This window comes from Panthera uncia, chromosome B1, assembly GCF_023721935.1.
Source record: "Panthera uncia isolate 11264 chromosome B1, Puncia_PCG_1.0, whole genome shotgun sequence".
NCBI lineage: Eukaryota > Metazoa > Chordata > Mammalia > Carnivora > Felidae > Panthera > Panthera uncia.
The window spans coordinates 27,691,505-27,698,733 of NC_064811.1; the positions used below are offsets into that span (position 1 = coordinate 27,691,505).

Consider the following 7,229-nt stretch of genomic DNA (forward strand, 5'->3'; position numbering starts at 1 on the left):
AAATGTAAGTTTTTGCCAGTTTCCTAGAACAGCGATTCCCTGCTTTCATAAACAAGACCTTATAGAAATGCAAAGGATCCCTCTATTTCCAAAGACTGCTTTTCATTTGGGGTAAGCGGCGGTTTTGAACTCAGACCACCGCCTGGCCTTCAGATGCTTCAACATAAAAGTGCAAGTCAATTTTATTGAGTAGATTTGGGCTAAGCTTATCCTTTTATCCTTTTTCCCAAGCTTGTATTTGCTTTTCAGGGGACATTCTCAGGAGCCTTTTCTGCATAATGATACCTGAAATGCTGTCACCACTGATCGATCTCAGACTTTTGTGAAGAACTATTATGTACTACTTGGGAGTCAAACCACATACGTTTTCTTACTTAACATTTACTTTATTTAAGTATGGTAAGTGGATTGAACCTAGGTTTCCAATTCCAACAGACTTGGATTACAGCCCTGAGTTCAGCCCCCTAATACTTGAGTGTCCCCAGCTAAGTTAGTCAGCCCCTTCCTATTAGCCCTATTATGCTTAATTCTCACTCACAGATTGTGCAAACCACATCTGCTCATGTGCCTGCAATGTATCTAAGGAGCCCCTGGCACATCGTGCATGTTTAGTGAGTGAGTCTCTCTTATCCAATATCTCTGCATACTTCTGCACCATAAAATCAGTTTTGAAATGTTTTTAAAAGATTGTACTTTTTTACAAGATTTTTTAAGTTTATTTATTTTGAGAAAGAGAGACAGAGACAGATGACATGTGAGCAGGAGAGGGGCAGAGAGAGAGGGAGCGAGAAAGAATCCCAAGCAGTCTCTGAACTGTCAGCACAGAACTGGATGCGGGGCTCAAATTCACGAGCCATGAGATCATGACCTGAGCCGAACCCAAGAGTCAGACGCTTAACCCACTTAGCCACCCAGGTGTTCCCTTAAGATTATATTTTTAATGGAAGACGCCACTGAGTTTTCCAACCACACCCCAATTTTCACCAATATATGACTGTCTTTCACTCAGGGAAGAACATTGTTTTGGACCAATCTGATCCATGAACTACTTTTCTATGGCCCATGACCGTAGAATGAGTTTTACATTTTCTAATGCAGATTTTTTAAAGGATAATAAACTCCTTAAGACACATGAAATGATAGGAAATTGAAATTTGAGTGTCCCTAAATAAAATTGGAGCACAGACATGCTCATGAGTTTAGGTATTGTGTATGGCTGGTTTAGTGCCACAATGGTCTGGTTGAATAGTTGTAGTAGAAATCACATAGACTGCAAAGACTAAAATATATACTACCTCACCTTCCACAGATAAAGTTTACACACCCATGGTCTGGAATATGAGGTAAAATTGTGTCAGTATGTTCTAACGACTTCACTGAGTAAGTCACTGCCCAAAAAATATCAACTCTGATATTAAAATTTAATATGGAACTAAATAATGTCCACAATGGCTTTGTTTATTGTTGCTTATTGTTTGTTTATTTTCTTGGACGTGAATTACAGAGATAGAGCAATAAAGTCCAACCACATACTTCATTGCAAAGAACACATTCTGAACTCAGGAGGCTCAGAAGCCCTAGTTTTTTCCCATAAGCTTCTCTTGTCACTTTTGCAACTCACTTTCCTGCCCAGGAAAACAAGTTTGCTATGTATGATCAAATAACCACTAGCTTGAATCACATCTAAGATTCTAAAACTCACTACCCTTTATGAGAAGTTCCCTTACCCCCCTGAAGATAATATTTTATTTAATACCAAAATAAAAAAGTATGTTAATCAGTATATAAATACTTTTTTGAAAAGCACACTCTTTTTTAAAAAAAATTAACCACATAGTATACATTGTTATATTAGGCTCACATGTATAGCATAGTGATTCAACAATTCTATACATGACTCGGTGCTCATGACAGAAACTGTACTCTTAATCCTCTTCACCTATTTTACCCACCCTATACCTACTTCCTCTCCATCATCACCAGTTGGGTGTCTATACTTAAGAGTCTGGTTTTTTGGGATACATGGTGGCTCAGTCAGTTAAGCATCCGACTCTTAATTTCAGCTCAGGTCATGATCTCACCATTCGTGGGTTTGAGCCCCACATTGCGCTCTACACTGATGGTGTGGAGCCTGCTTGGGATTCTCTCTCTCCCCTCCCACCTCCTCTCTCTCCGCCCCTCCCCTGCTCATGTGCTCTTTCTCTCTCTTTCTCCCTCTCTCAAAATAAATAAATAAACATAAAAAAGTCTGGTTTCTGCCTTTTTTTCTTTGTTTTGTTTTAAAAAGCACACACTTGAACTCTTTAAAATGGTCTTATACCTTTTAAATTCAGTTGGCCAGAGTTTGCCTTCAGAAATAACAGAAAATTTTTTGAAACTGTGGCCTCCTGACCAATAAAATAATTAAAAAGCATATCTTTTTTCCTATGTATTTCAATCTTGCCTTTATAAGTCTATATATTTCTAAAGATACTGTATTTTATTTGAAAGCTCTAGAATAGTGCATTTCATTTAAATAAGTAAAACTGAAAAAAAATGTTGAGAATAAAAATAGAGGAAAGGGACACATTATCTTATGTTTTCTTGTGTCCTTGTAAACATTTCATATTCTTTTCAATTTTGGATCCCAAAATAAATTTGTCCATGCACCTACACTTTCAAATGAAAAGATGGATGAAGGACGAAAGGATTCAGATCCAAAGAAGCAGGACAGTAAAATAAGCTGTTAAAAATTAGGGCAGCATGATAGGCAGGAAACAATTAGGGCACTGCAATTCAGAGATAGGGAGAGGTAGAGGGCAAGGAATAACATAATATGACAGGTGAAGAATGAGCTGGGTCTTTACGTTATAAAGGAGGAAGATGGAACGTTTGGATACAGAAGGAAAATTAAATGAACATCTGCTGCCTCAAAATAAAGTGTCAACACCCCAAAGGTGAGATATGAAACTAAACAGGAAAAGCAGTAGTTAAAGGGCTCCAGATTGTTTATGAGAAATTAAAGAGATTCCATGAAGATGAAAGAGATTTATCTGTTCCTGTAAAAGTAGACATATTTTGTCTTTGGGTGTTTCCTCCTTCAATATGTATCCAAGAGACTAATTTATTTTGTAAAGTTGTAATAGATTTAAAAAACTTCTAGTATACTATGCACAATGGATTTCATTTTTAAATACCGTAACTGAAGTAATCCTAGTTCTATTTTACATAAGCATTATTTAAAAAGAAACTCACAAAGGGGTGCCTGGGTGGGTCAGTCGGTGAAGCATCAGACTTCAGCTCAGGTCATCATCTTGTGGTTTGTGGGTCTGAGCCCCAAGTCAGGCTCTGTGCTGACAGCTCAGAGCCTGGAGCCTGATTTAGATTCTGCACCCCCCACTCTTACTCCCCCTCCCCCTCTCGTGCTCTGTCTCTCTCTCAAAATAAATAAACATAAAAAAATTTTAATTAAAAATAAATAAATAAAAAGACATTCACATAGTGTCTTATATGGCTGAATACTTTAAAACCTAAATAATCCATTGCCATTCTGCCATATAATTAAAGATTCAAATATTTACAATATCATAGTGCAAGCTTTCTCATAAAGTAAGTAATATACAAGATCCATAATTAATATTTGTATTATTCCAATTTCATTTCTGATTTGTTTTCCTAAAACTTGTATTTCAAGATGTATTGACCTAATTAAACAAACGAGCAAACGACAATCATCCCTTGCCCCAAAGCCAAGAACAGAAGTAGGAATAAGAACAATAACAACAATAAAAAGAAGGGGCGGATGAACTAGGTATTGTAGGGTTTTTTTTTTTTAACAGTAATTTCCATCTAAATGATAGGAATAGTAGCGTGAAGGAATATACATTTTCTCAGTATGAGACAAATAATCATTTACCAAACCCTAACTGACTTTTATAGCTCTTAAAAAGAAAACCAATAGAAACCAGAAAATGTCATCCAATGTCATACCCTGTGTGAGTACTATGTGCCCTGAGTGCTGTTATTTACTTAGAAATAGTTTATGCCTATATCTCTGTGAGCCAACCAATGATAGCAGTAAGGCGGTGCTTTTTTCCGCTAATTTAGAGAAGATGCAATTTCTTTACTAACTCCTCAAGGTATTTTGACAGAGTTTAACTGTGCAAACTGACTCCAAATATTTAGACTCAATTACCCATGTGTGGAGAGGCACATTTTAAAAAAGAACTAATAACAACCACAAAGATATTATGCGGCTAAGATCAAAGAATAATTTACTATGATAGGGAAAAAAAAAGGAAATAACAAGGAGATTTTGTAGTGTTTCTGTGGAAATGGAAATTCACTCCTTGTTTGTTGTTCAAGCATAAGCCCAGAGGGAAATTTACCAGTATTATTTTCTCAGGTGAATCTATCAAATACATTTTGTAATTAGCAAAAGTAGGTTTGTTTTCAAAGTTTCTTGGTCTGCCTGGGTGGCTCAGTCAGTTGAGTTTCCAACTCTTGATTTCGGCTCATGTCATGATCCCAGGGTTGTGGAACTGAGTCCCATGTTGGGCTCCACACTGTGCTTGGAACCTGCTTAAGATTCTCTCTCTCTCTCTATCTGTCTCTCTCTCTCCCCCCTCTCTCTCTCTTTCCCTTTGCCCCTCCCCCACTCAAATGCATGTGCACACTCTCTCTCTAAAATAAAAAAAATTGAAAAATAAAAAATAAATTTTCTTAACTGCCATTGGTATCTATTGTTTAATGTAAGCTCTCCTTCCCACCTCTGCAGGATTCATCTTTGTAATTCTGTCAAGGCCACGGACTCTCTTTCCATGTACTCACAACTTTGGCAAATTTTATTTTATTTTATTTTATTTTATTTTATTTTACTTTTTATTTTATTTTTTAAAATGTTTTTTTATTTATTTTTGAAGGAGAGGTAGTGATAGCAGGCTCTGCACTGGCTGCACTGGCAACACGGATGCAGGGCTCAATCCCAGCAACTGTGAGATCATTCCCTGAGCCAAAATCAAGAGTAGGACACTCAACTGACTGAGCAAAATTTATTTTAAAATCCAATCTTAATTGCCTCTCAGAGGATCAAAAATCTTAAGACAGTACCAACATTACTTAACATTTTGTAACCATTGGAGAATTATGGTGCTCCTTATATACTTAAAACTCCCCATGGATTTAAAAGTTAAACCTATTGGTGGTAAATGTGGGCAATATTATCATGAATCACCAAACTCATATGAACAAGAAAGCAAGGAGATTGTATTGTAAGAAAATTAATTCTATTTTTCTCTAGGACTTGAAATGCATTTTAAATCAGATATTCTGTTTTTACTATTTATGATCAATCATTTGTAGATTATGGATACCAAATGACAACGTTAAATTCCCTTTAAAAAGGAACTGTCACAATGATAAATATGCACTTACATTTCTTTGGTGGCTAAATTTCATGTAATCGCTCCCAAGAATATTTATGTCTTTATATCCCAGAAGTCTGGCTATATTCTGAACAAAACCACATACTCCTTACTAGATCCCTAGGCTCAGCTCTGTATTCCTTTCCTTGACAAGAAGCTATCCTTCATCTCCTCTTTTGATCAAGATTTCACAATCGTTGTAATTATCGTGAGCACACATTCCTTCTTGGTCCTGAACCAGGTATCAAAGAACAGAGTAAGCAAAATTATGATATTCCTGAATTTGTTCTCAATTTGGAATCACTGCTTTGGGCAACAAAGACCTTTGGTGCTGCTCTTGGGAAAATGGACACACTGGCATGGATCTTCAAGAAGGAAATATTACCTTCACCTTCAGTGTCTGATGCTTTAATGATTTCTGGGCTGGAGTTTCAGGTCTGATGTCATTCATTCATTGCTTGTTCAATTAAGAAAACTATTTTAGTGCCCACTATGTGCTAAACACATTCAAGGGCCCACAGATAATAACAACCAGTTTTATTCGGTGCTTACTATATGCAATGAAGTAAAAGCCTGACACTTGTTTGTTAGGATATAGCTTGCAAAATCATACGAGGTATGTGCTAATATTAGGCCTACTGTCAAGGAAAGAAAACAGTGTTAAGTAAGTTAAATAACTTACTTAAGTAGGGTTACACAGCTAATCAGGGACATAGCACAATTTGAATTCAACCAGAACCCCAGAGACTACATTAAAAATTAATGCTCCTGATGTAAACATTCTCATAATATAGTAGCAGAAGTCAAGAATTAAACAAATAGTTGGACCATAATCAGACATAGAACTCTGTATATGTTGTCATGATGAGATATAGAAGGTGCAACAGCACGTTCAGAGGGAAAATATTTTTAGATTAGTCACCTTCATTCATTACCATGTTGATTCCAATGGCTTTAAGTAGTTCTTATGCAAGATAATAAATTGAAAGTCTTCAGCGTATCCTTTAACTTACATATGTGAAGTGATGTTTGTTCGTTTGTTTTTCCATTTCTATCTATACTTGTGTCTGGCATTTTCCACCACATACTCATTTTCCTTTTTATAACAGAGTAAAGGAATTTGATGTCATTTATTAATTAATTTTGGTTAAATAAAATTAACTTCTTCCAGTTTTATGTGATTTAAAATGTGTAATTATTGTGAAACTAAGACATATGTCCTATTAACTTATCTCTCTCTCTCCCTCTCTCTCTCTCTCTCTCTCTCTGTCTCTCTCGCCACTTCTCTTGATTATATCGACCTTCAGGTACGTGTCCTATTTATTTTTTCACACAGAAAAAGTTTGTAATAGTCTATTTTACCTTTCTTAATTTCTCTTTTTGTGCTGAACTTCTGCGCCAGCCCTCCAGTGAAGCTGTTCATGTATCCACCATCAGTGACCTCTTTGTTTTAAAGAACAATGGTCCTGAGTCTCTCCTCACCTTACAGACTCTCTCAGAAGCATTAAAAAAATCAAACAGCCTCTTCTTCAAACCTCAACTTCTCTGGTCCTTCTGTGATGCTTATTGACTCGTGTTGCTCCTTCTGTCTTACTGAATTCTGAATTCTGAATTCTGTCTTACTGAATTCTGTCTTACTGAATGTCCTTCTGAATTCAAAATTTTTTGGTTCTATTTCTTTTTTTTAACTTCTAAATGTAGTATGTCTCAGAGATTCATTGTTCCTTGGATGCTGCTGCTTTTTTTTTTTTTTTTTTTGTAATTTTGCATTTTTATACTCTCTATCCTGGTAATCTCATCCGGAATTATGAAATATGAATCTTTCTA

General features: G+C 36.0%; 1 long non-coding RNA gene across 1 annotated transcript in view; it reads right to left on the reverse strand.

The window, feature by feature from the left end:
- LOC125923942 (uncharacterized) overlaps window positions 1-6,976 on the reverse strand; it is a 28,103-nt gene extending 21,127 nt beyond the window's left edge. The window contains exon 1 of the long non-coding RNA XR_007458203.1: window positions 6,765-6,976. This is a non-coding gene — a long non-coding RNA (uncharacterized LOC125923942). The remainder of the gene's footprint in view (window positions 1-6,764) is intronic.
- Between the last annotated feature and the right edge of the window lie 253 nt (window positions 6,977-7,229).